The 13825-nt window shown below is 48.0% G+C and overlaps 1 pseudogene; it reads right to left on the bottom strand.

Annotated features, from left to right (window-relative positions):
* Positions 1-6521: 6521 nt before the first annotated feature.
* On the bottom strand, positions 6522-9078 carry LOC147911706 (melanoma-associated antigen 8-like; annotated as a pseudogene).
* Between the last annotated feature and the right edge of the window lie 4747 nt (positions 9079-13825).

The following is a 13825-nucleotide window of genomic DNA, read 5'->3' as shown; positions in this document are numbered from 1 at the left end:
ACTCATTTTGAGATAAAATAACAGGCAACTTGGCTTTTTAAGTTGACAAGAGAAATAACAGAAGGGATTCCTCTCACACTTTTGGTTCCCTCTGGCTTCTTTCAAAAAGTTTCCTTTCTGTTTGATTTTCTGCAGTTTGAATATGATATGTCTGGATGTACATTTTTTTGGTTATTTATCCTACTTGGTGTTCTCCGACCTTCCTGAATTTCTGGTTTCAAGTCTATCATTAATTTTAGGAAATCCTCAGCCATTAATACTTCCAATATTTCTTCTGTTTCTTTCTCTCTTTCTTCCCCTTCTGGTATTACACTAATGCATATGTTTCCATTTTTGCACTGGTCCCACATTTCTTGGGTACTTTCTTCCATCTTTTTCATTCTTTGTTCTGTTTACATTTCAGTTTTGGACATTGCTGTCGACATTTCTTCAAGCTGGCTCATTCTGTCCTCAGCTGGGTACAGTCTATTGATGAGCCCATCAAAGGCAGTCTTCCTTTCTGTTACAGTGCCCTTTTTTAATAAAATATATTTTTTGTGGTAAAATACACATAACATAAAATTTACCATCCTATTTTTAAATGTATAGTTCAGTGGTATTAAGTACATTCTTATTGTTGCACAACCATCACCATCATCCATCTCCAGAGTTCTTTTCATCTTGCAATACTGAAACTCTATACCCATTAAACAATAACTCCTCATTCCACCTTTTCCCTAACCCCTGGCACCTATCATCCTACTTTCTGTCTCTATGAATTTGACTACTCTAAGTACCTCATATAAGTGGAATCACACAGCATTTGTCTTTTTGTGTCTGCATTATTTTACTTAGCATAATGTCCTCAAGGCTCATCTATGTTGTAGTATGTTGACCTAAAGTGAATAAACAGCCAGTTATTTTACCAGCAAAATGGGTTCATTCGGGAACAACAAAGAATTGCAATTGGGGACCTGTGGTCTATGGCAAACCACAGGCATGTACAGAGAAACAAAGGAGAAAAGCATACTTTTATGAAGCTGGGAGGGGCTGTTATAAACAAAGAGTCCATTGGAGGAACCTGGAAGTTCAACATATACTGAGGTTTCATTGGCTGAGTTATGGCACTGCCTCACTGGTTGAGCTGTTGCTGGGCAAGGAGGAATTTCTTCCTTCCTTCTGCTGGGATAGTAAAGCAGAATAACTTCCTGTGCGACATGCACAGTATGTCTCTTCCTGTTGGGATCTGTAGTGTACATTAAGAGGCTCGTGCATGCAAGTTCTCTCTTCTGGCCTCCTGACTCCATTTAAAATGACGTTTCTGTGTATTATTTTTCACCAACATATGTCAGAATTTCCTTCCTTTAAGGCTGAATAATTGCCTTGTATGTTTGTACCACATTTTGCTTATCCATTCACCTGTTGACAGACACTTGGTTTGCTCCCCACTCTTCTAGTGTTCTGAGACTCAATTTCAACACCGGGGAGGTGGTTCCCACACATACAACAAGCGGTTCTGACACTATCTACCCGTAGACAGCATCAGATTCCACAGGTAAGGGGCCAGTCCTACAAGACTGCCCCACCCCCCAGTTCAGTTGCCAGTCACAAGCCCAGGTTGTTACCCATGCTTCTCACTGACCAGCTACAGATTGGAGGTTCCAACAACCCCCTCCAACTCAGGGTGCCAATCGCACATGCAGGTTATTACCTGTGCTTCTGACCAACTGGCTAGAAATCCGAGGTTCCAAGGACCCCCTCCTCAGGTTAAATTAATTTGCCAGAGCGGCTCACAGAACTCAGTGAAAACATGTTACTTACCAGATCACTGGTTTATTGTAAAAGGATATAACTCAGGAACAGCCAGATGTAGAGCTGCATAGGGCAAGGTACTCAGGAAGGAGCACAGAGCTTCCATGCACTATCCAGGCACACTACTGTCCCCGATTCTCCACATGTTCACCAACCCAGAAGAAGCTCTCCAAACCCTGTCCTCTTGGTTTTTTACGGAGACCTCATTACATTGTCACGAGTGATTAAATCATTGGCCATTGGCGACTGATTCAACTTCTAGGCCCTCTCCCCTTCACAAGGGTCAGGAGAGTGGGGCTAAAAGTTCTAACCCTCTAATAACATGTTCAGTTCTCCTGGTTACCAGCTCCCATCCTTGGGTGGGGTCCAAAAGTCACTTAATTAACATATCCAGAGATACCTCTAACACTCTCAACACTTAGAAGATTCCAAGTGATTTAGGAGCTGTGAGTCAGGAACTCTGGACAAAGACCAAATATATATGAGAAATATATGTTGGTCAACTGAATAACCAAATATATATTTTTCTTATAAATCACAATGTCACACTCACATTTTAGCTTTTATGAACAATGTTGCTATGAACATGGGTGAACAAATATCTTTTTGAGACCCAGCTTTCAATTCTTTTGGGTATATACTCAGAAGTGGGATCGCAGGATCATATGGTAATTCTATTTTTAATTATTTGAGGAACCGCCATACTGTTTTCCACAGCAGCTATATCATCATACATTCCCACCAACTGTACACTAATGGTTCCAATTTCTCAACATCCTCATTAACACATGTTGTTTTCTGGGTTTGTTTTTTTTTTCTTTTGATAGTAACCATCCGAATGGGTGTGAGGTCATATCTCATTGTGGTTTTGGTTCATATCTCCCTAGTGATTAGTGATGTTGAGCATCTTTTCATTTACTTATTGGCCACGTGTATATCTTCTTTAGAGAAATGTCTATTCAAGTCCTTTGACCATTTTTGAATAGGGTTATTTGTTTTTTTTTTAAAGTTAGGTAGATCTATATGTGCTGTCATGGGAATATCCTGCATCCCTCATATTAAGTGGCAAAGACATGTGACAGATCAATATGTACATCATTACCTATGTACGTTAAAAACACCACGTATTTCATAGCATAATTAAGTATGAAAAATCCTAGAATAAGCTTTGAAATAACGTACAGCAATATGTTATTCGGGTGACCTCAGAGAAGGGGACTGAATTTGAGGAGAATTTTATAAAGGGAGAAACTGTGATTTACCTCTATCTTTAGAATGTTTTGCAACACGAATATATGCAATATATGTAATATACAATATATGCAATATACAGTAATCTTTATATCATAAAATATTTATATAAACCTAACAACAAAAATAGTAGCTATGTCAGTTAAAGTTACCGCTAGCTGGTGAAACAGACCAACCCTGACATTTGAAAGGTTAACACAACATTATGGTGCACATAAACTCGGATGTGGTTTGCCAGGGTCCCTCCGCCCAGGTGACCCAGGGGTCCAGGCTGCTTCCATCTTGTGGTTCCACCATCTCAGCACGGGGTTACCATCTTTGCTGGTGAACTGAGAGAGAGAGCATGGACCTGGCATACTGGCTCTCAAGCGCCTGGATGTGACAAACAATGATTCTGCTCACGTCTCCCTTGCAAAGGGTCATCACATGACCCTCCATAACTACAAGTGGACTGGCAATGTAGTGTCTCCTGTATCCAGAGAAGATAGCTAGACAAGATATGGACCAGCACTGGTCTCTCTCACTCACTGTTACATACCAGGTGCTCTTATAACTTGTCATGACAACAACTGTGTCCATTGCTTGGAGGAGTTTCTGAGGTCAGTTTTGCCTTGAAATTCTCTGAAGTCTTAAGTGCCTACTATGGGACAGATCCTTTCAAATACAGAACTACGTCTGATTTTAAGAGGATCCTGTCAATCTCAGCAGGGAGGGTTCGCCTTCTTCACTGAGCAGCACTTTTCTGCCCTCTCTTTGCAATACCATATATAATTTCAGTAGGCTGAGAATTTACTCCTTCCTTTTGATGCATGGGTTAAATCCTAACCTGTGAGTCTCCACTACCGTCCACATGACTGAACTTCTCTGAACACCTGCACAGGTGCCCTTAGGCTCACTGAAACCCAGGACCTTCCTGTGGGGCAGGTACCAGAGAAGGACAGTGGGAGAATGGTTATTTTTTCTTTTTAAATTTGACCTAACATGTCCACCAGGGAACCATTTCTCACTTCCTAGGAGGATCCTAGGGTTTGTAGGAATTCGGCTTCAGTGGATGTTTGCTCCTCCTCCACAGCTTGTGACGAGGAGTTAATTTCTGACCACCTAAATCAGCTCTTTCACCTGTGTATGTATTCAGTTCCCACCATCAAATGAGCCCATTAAAGTCCTACTGCGAACACCAGGGTGGCTTCACAAATCCTCTATGTAACTTCAGGGTTGGATCCCAGGTCCCAGTAGATTACAGGTGCAATCAGATTACTCACAGCCCATTTGGAAAACAGCGAGTGTGTTGAAGACAGGTGTCCAAACATCACAGTCCAAAGTAACCTTTTTCATGAAAAGGGCTGTGGCTCTCTGACGGGATCGAGGGGGACCTCTGCAGGGAGTAGGAAGGTTCTGTGTCAGTGGGGAGGGCAGGAGGTTCTGTGCAGCCTTCAGAGGAGGCAGCAGGGAAGACCCTGTTAGCTGATGAGGGTCCAGAGTTGGGCAGGAGGGCACATGGGGGAAGACCATGGGAAGGGTGCTGTCATGCAGGAAAGAGCTGGGACTGGACAGAAATGGCGACACCTCGAGGAGTCAGCTCTCAACAAGCCTCCGACCATCCCCAAATTGTATTTGATTCTCATTGTTGTCTTCCTTCCTTGGGCCTGCTTTCACTCCCTGGGCCTCAGGGTCCTGATTTTGTCACCTGAGAGACATCACGTAGTACTGAGAAGAGAAATGAATGACGAAGTCAGAAGGTTGGCCCCAGCTGCGATGGGTGGGAGCAGCGTGGGCTCTAGATGAATCCAGACCAGTTTCTAGTCTCTGCCCTGTCACTTAGTAGCCATGTGATGCTGGGAAAATTAGCAAGCCCTCGGAGCCTTGGGCTCTCCCTCTGTGAAGGAAGTGGGTTGGTGAGCCCTGCCTTGTAGGCCTGCAGGAGTGTATGTGATGTACGGAAAGGAACTGGCACAGTGCCTGGTGTGTATGGGAAGTTTGAGGACTCACAGTTATTGCTAGGATTGTTTTGATCCCAGACCTTCCACTCTCTCCTCCGGGATTTTGTTTGTTTGTTATCCAGGTCATATTAGAGAATATGCAGCTCAATAGGACATGGAATATGCAATAGGCTAAAAAGCATGTTTCATAAATAAAACTCATTAAATCTTCCCAATTAGGGGATATATGTGAAAATTCGGGTATGTGGGAATCTTCCCAGCTGGATGGAACACTAAGCTCCTAGAAACAGAATCAAGGACCAACTCCTTCCCTCCCTCCAAGCTGCTCTTCATCCAGACCATGGTCATCCAGACCATCCATTCATTTCACCCCCACCAAAAATCTAGCCCTTGATACAATTGAGCAAATTAATCTCAATTAAGGTTGAGCAAATTAATCTCAATTAAGGTTAACACCTAATTTATGCTATGGGTTCCGGGTCTCCCAAGCCTGGGAAAGGAGTGCCAGGCCACTGACTTCTGGGCATCACTTCAAAGGACTGTGACCGTATTTCTCAGGAAATCCTTGCAGATGATGGACATAAAACAACTCATTCTTCACTGTTGTTCAACTGCAGTGTGACAAGGGCCCAGGATACCTTCCCTTCCAACTGAGGGGGAGATTTATCTCCGGTTTATCCGTGATCCGTAAGAAATTTTTCTGAGCAATTTTCCACTTCAGATTTTCTTCTCAGCCCTAAGATACACACTGCCCTGGCTAGGGGCATTTATACTTGAGTGCTCTGCCTGGGACCGCACCACTGCTCACCTTGTTTGACTTGTTCTTGAGGGGACACTTCACCACCTTCCTTCTAGGACTGGGGCTCCTAGACTCTCATTCTGTGGGTGGGGGGCATCCTCCATACCCTCCTTTCCCCACTACTAACACAGGCCTTCCAGAGAGCAGAGGCTCAGCAAAAGTCTGAGGAAGAAACGAGCCAGTGAGCAGGGGTCTCATTTACTCAAATGAAATTTGTCTGACTTTCTTGAATAACCCAAGCAAATCCGTGTATACGTATATCTTTTAGCTTGATAGAATGACAGAAGAGAAGGGATAAGAAGCCAAGAATTAAGTACCTTCTACATTTCTTTCTCTATTTCCTGACCCCATCAATTTGACTGCTAATTTCTTTCACATTTCCAAGGAAATTCCTGTTCCAGTGCCATGTCACCTAGTTCAGATCACAGACTACAATGGACGGTGTCCCAATGTCTTTTACAAAATAGCAAAACTCTTCCTCTTGGACTGGATAAGTACAAATTCATATGTGGTCAACGCTATTCCCAAACTTAGATGCTGAAGCTAATTAAACCTTCTACTACAAGGAACAGCATTTGAAAAACTCCTAAAAGAAACCAAGATCCATCTCCAAGATCAATCATAGAGAACAGGATCCCAAAGATGCTATGCACTGTGTCTCCTCACCTCGCCCTGGCCGTCCACTACTTAGGACACTGACTGCTCTCCCTTCAAACACACAGTGAAGAAGTGGCCTCACTTCATTCCTGGCAGGAGAAGCTGCTGGATGTGGGCCTGCACTGAGCCTGGTTGCAACTCTGGCTCAGGCCCCTCTTCCTCATCGCCACAGCCTCTTTCGCACACGTGAGGAAGGAACCTGGATCCCTGCTACCCACCCTGAGCAAATACTCCAGGACTTTCATCTTGCTGGTTTCAGTGTGGGCCCTGGGACCCCAAAGGAACTTGTAGCATGCAGGATTGCTGTCGGGCACCTGCCGGTATGCCACGTATGGTTCTCGCACCCAAACTTTGGTGAGGAGCTCCCTGGGCTCCCCATAGATGAAGTGCTCCGTCCCGGCACACACCCCCATGACACTCAGCGCTTCCCAGATGTCCTCCTCAGGGGCGCAGTCGCCCTCCAGGAGGATCACGTCCAGGAGCAGCACCAGGAGGCCGGTCTTGGGCATGCTCTGCTCACTGCTCAGCATCCCATCGTATGTGAGGCCCAGGGTGGTGACCAGGATGTAGGAGTGGTCGCTGGGGTCCACTTCCTTCACGCCAACGCCAAAGACCAGCTGCATGCACTCAGAGACTCAGCTGAAGATCACAGGAAGTGGTCCTGGTAATCTCTGATGACCAGATTCAGCATTTCCGCCTTTGTGGTCGCCTCCTTTGTGCAATACCGGAGGAGCAGGAACCCCACCAGATCAGCGATCTTCAAATGTAGTGCGTCTTGGAGCGAACACTGACATCTTCCAGGTCCTCCCAGGTACTTGGCCCCTCTTCATCTTGGTTGCTGGAGCCATCGTGTTCGGATTGGCTCCATGGAGCGGCTGCCATGGTAGTGGGGGAGGGCCAGGCACTCTGAGGGCTCTGGGGAGGACTTGGGGTCACAGCAGCAGCCACCTCCTCCAGGGTGCCCAGGAACAGGACAGAGGGGGAGGAGGAGAGGGATGTGGCCTCCTCCTCCTCAGCCCCGGACAGCTGTGCATCCACCAGGCCCTAGGCCTCTCTTGGGTCCTGATGGTCTTCCTAACGCTTGCAGAGCTCACTCATCTGACCTAGAGGCATGACGACACGTGTCCAGCAGCCGGCAGAAACGTGGGCAAGAGGTGACCAATGGGGACCCACGGGCCTGTGGGAGAGAGGGAGTGTGAGTGCCCTCAGCTGAGAAACGCAGCCTTGGTGGCTCTGACAAAGGCGACTTACAGGTCTCCTCTTAGGGGTGCTCTCAGTTTAGGAGGGCTCTGTCCTCCTGGGCGGCCTGTGACCTAAGAACCTGAAGGAGGAAGTGAGGCGGGTTCTCAGGGTGCACCCATCACAGCCCGAGGTTCTGGGCACGACAGTGGGGTGGGCTGGGCTTGGGCACTGCGGGTCTTCTCAGTTCTGGCATGGCGGAGCCCTGGGTACACGCTCAGGTGTGTACCTCACCTTGACTCCTGGCACTGCCTGGGCCTCCTCTGCTCTGTGACCTGAGAACACGAGCCTCAGAGCAAGGCCTTCACCTGTGGGTTCCTGGAGCTCCTGTAAGAGGAAACAAGGGAGCACGTCAGGGTGCAGACTGCAAGCAGAGTCCTGGGCCCCCAGTGCTGACAGGAGTGGCGGGCCGGACTCTGTGAGGTCCCCACTGTTCTGGGGAGTGTGGTCCCCTGCGTGCTCACTCAGGGTCCTCACCTTTCCCCTGGCAGCCCCTGGGCCCCACCCCTCTGCTGTCCTGAGACAAAACTCTCAGATCAAGACCACACATCCCTCAGACTGCACAGAAGGAAGTGAGGGGGCCCCACATCAGGCCACACCTGCCCAAGGGCTAACAGGAGGCACCAAGGGACAATAAGGGGCGGCCAAACTCTGTGGGTTCCATGTGTCCTGGGATGGGTGGTCTGCTCAGTCTTTACCTTGACACCCTCAGGGCCTGAGACAACTCTCTCTGTTGACCTGAAGCCACCTTCCTTAGGCAAAGGCCTCGTCTCCCGAAGACACGGGAAGAGGAAGTGAGGGGGAATCAATCCACACCCCGGAGCAGATGGTAGGGGAGTGTTTCTGTGGTGGCCCCCCTGCCCTCCCTCAGGCTCCTCCCCTTGAGCCCTGGCAGGTCCTGGGATCCTCCCTCTGTGGATCCGAGGCCCTCACTGGCCGGAGAGCCCTGGGGGAAGTCTGTGGAGGTCACCTCAGGCCACTAAGCACGGGGACGCCCAGGGCTGACGGCAGGGGCCGACAGGGATTGCCTGGGGCTCCTCGGCCCTCCCTCTGCTCCTCTCCTGAGCTCCCAGCAGGGCCTGGGCCCCGGCCTCTGCCCCCTGAGGCCGCTCCCCGCAGACCCAGGACTCCCCAGCAGGCTCCTCTGAGGACGAGGTGGGGCCGGGGGTCTCCGCCTGACCACCCTGCCCCTCCCCATCCCCCGGGGTCCCTCAGGGATGATGGCAGGGGCAGACCTGGACGCCATGGGGCCCGGAGTCCTCCCTCCCGGGGCTACCTGGACGCCTGGCCGGGCCTGGGCTCCTTCCCTCTGCCGCCCCGGATCCGGCCTCCCACCGTGAGGCCCTCGGCTCCCTCAGACCTCGGAGGCGGAAGCCAGTGGACGTCACATTCGGACGCCATGGCCAGGGGTCTCCCATAGCTGATGGCAGGGGCAGAGACGGTGTGTGGGGCGTCCCTCGGCCAGCCCTCTGCTCCCCACTTTGTCTCTGGCCTGGCCTGGGCCCCCTGCTTTCTCTGGGCCTCAGTCTGCATCCGTCAGACCAGGACTCTGACTCTCTGAGCTCCCTGAGCAGTTTGGGGACCCGGAGAATACCGTTTCCTACATGCAAACATGAAGACCAACTTATGGAAGGTAAATACCTGCCTCATCTTCCTACAGTGTTAAAACCCAAGTCTGAGTACTATCCCTACCGAGATGAACGCGACCCCCACCCCACCCCCCACCCCGATTTTCAAACAAGACTAAGATACCCAGTTGAGCAAATCTGTTCACTGAAGACACCCCGAAGGCAGTGATTTCAATATTGAAAACAGAAAACTGAAGAGAGCCAAGTGGACACTGGGAAAATGAAGTGTGATGGAAAATTTCCCTAGCAGTAGCCAAGAAGTGAGTGGTGTTCTAGGTGCATAAGAAATTTTTAGGAGGGAAGTTGGATGGTTCACATCTCCACAGAAACTTAAATATATCCACATTACCTTAGAAGGATTTTAGGTAAGACATACTAAAACTGGTTAATGGTGAAGGGTGAGAAACAACAGAATGAACCACTGAAATGGGCGGCCATGGGGAAATGTTTGGAGGAAACACCCTCTCCCTGTCATGTAACCCACCAGAATTGAACATGAGGTGGTGAGGTGCAGTGCTCAGTCAGTTTGAGAAGACTCTTTAGGGGTGCTAAAGAAATGCCCCCTTTCTCCAACCAGAACATCTTGGCCTCCTCACTTCCCCCACCCCCTATGGAGGTATTAGGATGGTGCTTTGCGATATCTAAGCCACATCTTGGCCTCCCCAGCATCCCCCCTACCCAAAGACACATCAGTATGGTGCTTTGTGCTGTCTAAGCCCCTCCCCCAGGGCTACCAGTGACTGGAGGAGAGCTTTGCTAACCAATAAAAGCCTAAGGGTAAGGCCCCTCATTATCCTGAGGAGGGGTATATATAGGCAGGTCAGGTGGCCTGGGGTAGATCAGTGGATAATTTTGACATGGCGAAGGTGACCAGGAAACCACAAGTTTCTAGCACAGTCATGGAACAACTGATCCCAAGCACCAAAAGGAGGAAGAAGAGGAAAATACCCTGTCAACCCAGGTACAGAGACAGTGTCAAGGTGAGATGATCTCACCCAAGCTCCCCCTCCTCTTCCCCATTAACACTCTCCACAAGACTCCTTTCCTCTTCTTGCCTGGCAGACCACCTCCTCAGCCTGCCCTCCCTCTCATGAAGCCCTTGCTCCCATCCATCCCTCATCATCTTCCCCAAAACCAATGTCCTTCTTTGCTCACCCTGTTGTCACTCCAGGTGCCCAAGACAACCATGGGAGTAAAAAGACCCCTTCAAGGGCGTTCAAGAAAAAAAGCCTCTCCAAAAACTCCCACCCTTTCAAGGAAACTTAAGAAAGCTAGAAAACCAACACTATTTGGTCACTATCACAGGCTGAATATGAACTGAATAAAAGTGAGCCAGAGAAGGACCCTGCTCTGAGAGCGTGAAGTCCACCACTTCACGTGACTACCTGAGCAGCCAGTAACTTCAGAGCAAGGCCAGAGACCGCAGAATTATCTGAGAAGTCTCTGAGGTCTGGCCCTTGAGAAATGACCAACAGTGTAGAGGCCAAATCTTACACCTACAGAGTACACCAGTAGTGATGATTAAAATAAAATCAACAAGTTATTGAAAAAATTTGTGTGTGTTCATGAGCTCTCTGAATGTGGGGAGGAGGAAGGAGGGGAAGAGGTAGGTGCATGAGAAAGGAGGAAGATTGGAGGTCAAACCAGAAGGGCCATAGTTCGCCAGACATGGAGGATAAGTAGTGAGTGAGGTCTGAGCACTGAAGACAAACAGCAACAACAAAAAGTTATACTTTATCCCATAGGCAAGGAGGAAAACGGCTTGATGTTTCCGCCTGTGTGTGTTTTAGGGGGAGCAGGGCAGGATGTCAAGGTGTAGATTGCAAGAACCTACATGGAGTGAGTGAAGTGTGTGTGGGTGACAGTGCCCCCCACAAAGGGCAGACAAATCCATCACCTCTAGGCCACTTACCTCGTAGTCATGTTTGTTGTGCCCCACCCTATGCTGTAAGCAACTGAAGGTCCTCAAAATGACCAAAAATCTCATGCTAGTAAAGTCAATGACAGCAGTCTCCAACACTAAAATAATGGTGATTGGACACTCAAATCCAACACCGGTTAGGCCACTTTCTTGTTAAGAAACTTGAGGTGAAGTAGTGGCCTCCCAAAGGCAGGGCAGTGGGAGTAGTTCACTCCCAGTGCAGGCAATAAATTTCAGACAATTTTTTAAATTAAACTTTTAATTTTGAGATAATTGTAGGCTCAGATGCAGTGGTAAGAAATAATAAAAAGAGCTCTTTTAGCCAGCTCCCCCTAAAAATGGTACTATATTGTAAAACTGTAGTAGTACAACATCACAACTGGGATATCGACATGGACACAGTCAAGGTACAGAATATTTCCATAGTTCAAAAATCTCTCGTGTTGCCCACTTATGGACACATCCATTTCCCTCCTACCTCCACCCTCTCCTTAAACCCTGGTAACCATTCATCTGTTCTCCATTTCTATATTGTCATTTCAAGAATATTATATAAACTGAATCATATAGTATGTAAGTTTTGGGGATTGGCTTGTTTTCTCTCAGTATTATTCTCTGAAGATTCATCCAGGTCATTGTATATATCAATAGTTCATGTCTTTTTATTGCTGAGTAGTGTTCCATGGTATGTATGTACTACAGTTTGTTTGTCTGTTACCCCAATGAAGGACATCTGGATTGTTTCCGGTGTTGGGCTTTTTTGAATAAAACTGTTCTGAATGTTCATGTATAGTCTCTGGGTGAAAATAAGTTTTCACTTCTCTGTACCCAGGGCATTCCTGAAATGCCCAGGAATGTAAGGGTCACATGGTAGTTGCATGTTTAGTTTTATAAGAAACTGCCAAACTGTTTTACAGAGTGGCTGTAACATTTTATATCCCCACCAGCAATGTATGAGTGATGCAGTTTCTCTGCATCCTCAGCAGCATTTATTGTCACTATTTTTTATTTTAGCCATTCTGCTAGGTGTACAGTAATATCTCATTGTGGTTTTCACTTGCATTTCCCTAATGGCTAACGATGTTGAACATCTTTTCATGTGCTTATTTGCCATCTGTACATCTTCTTTGGTGAAATGTCTGCTCATGCCTTTTACCTGTTTTCTAATTGCATTGTTTGGGGTTTTTTTACTGTTGAGTTTTGAGAGTTCATCATATGTCCTAGTGCTAGTGCTTTATTGGGTACGTGGTTTGCAAATATTTTCTCTCAGTCTGTATCTTGTGTTATCAGTCTCTTAACAGGGTCTTTTGTAGAGCAAATTTTTTTAATGTTTATAAATATTATTGGGGCCAGCCCCGTGGCTTAGCGGTTAAGTGCACGCGCTCTGCTACTAGCGGCCCGGGTTCGGATCCCGGGTGCGCACCGACGCACCGCTTCCCCGGCCATGCTGAGGCCGCATCCCACATACAGCAACTAGAAGGATGTGCAACTATGACAAACAACTATCTACTGGGGCTTTGGGGGAAAAAATAAAGGAGGAGGATTGGCAATAGATGTTAGCTCAGAGCCGGTCTTCCTCAGCTAAAAGAGGAGGATGAGCATGGATGTTAGCTCAGGGCTGATCTTCCTCACAAAAATAAATAAATAAATAAATAAATAAATAAATAAATAAATAAATAAATAAATAAATAAAATATTATTAAATAATTATTTATAAATTAATTTTTTACTTTTTTTTAAAAGTTTTTTTTTCTGGGGATGATGGTGGGGTGGGGTGGGCTCGGGCGCTGCGGGATCTCCTCCATTCTGGCATGGTGGAGCCCCTGGGGACACCTTCAGGATGTGTACCTCACCTTGACTCCTGGCGCTGCCTGGGTCTCCTCTGCTCTGATCTGAGGACATGAGCCTCAGACCAAGGCCTTCACCTGCGGTTTCCTGGAGCCCCTGTAAGAGGAAACGAGGGGGCACCTCAGGGCGCAGACTGCAAGCAGAGCCCTGGGCCCCCAGTGCTGACAGGAGGGGCGGGCCGGACTCTGTGAGGTCCCCACTGTTCTGGGGTGGGTGGTCCCCTCTGTGCTCACTCAGGGTCCTCACCTTTCCCCTGGCATCCACTGGGCCCTACCCCTCTGCTGCCCTGATGCAAAACTCTCAGAAAAAGACCACACTCCCCTGAGACTGAACAGAAGGTAGTGAGGGGTCCCCACATCTGGCCACACCTGTCCAGGGGCTAACAGGAGGCACCAAGGGACAATAAGGGGTGGCCAAACTCTGTGGGTTCCATGTGTGTTGGGATGGGCGGTCCGCTCAGTCTTCATTTTGACACCCTGCAGGGCCTGGGACAACTCCCTCTGTCGACCTGAGGCCACTTTCCTTTTGACCAAAATCTCACCTTCCTGAGATGCTGAAGGAGGAGATGAGGGGTACCACAGCCAGCTACCATGTTCCACTTCCTCTCATGACTGAGAGAAGTGGCAAAGTGGGGCTGGTATTCTGTCTGTTGTGATATGTGGTGTCCCCTCAGTTCTTACCCTAAGCCTTGGCATGGCCTGCGACTCTTTCCTCTGCTAACGTGAATCTTCCTCCTTTAGGCCAAGGCCTT

This window comes from Ceratotherium simum, chromosome X (assembly GCF_057802395.1).
Source record: "Ceratotherium simum simum isolate JZ-2026a chromosome X, ASM5780239v1, whole genome shotgun sequence".
In the NCBI taxonomy this organism is placed as follows: Eukaryota; Metazoa; Chordata; class Mammalia; order Perissodactyla; family Rhinocerotidae; genus Ceratotherium; species Ceratotherium simum.
Note: the sequence above shows the minus strand (reverse complement) of the source record. Positions and strands in the feature narration are given on the sequence as shown.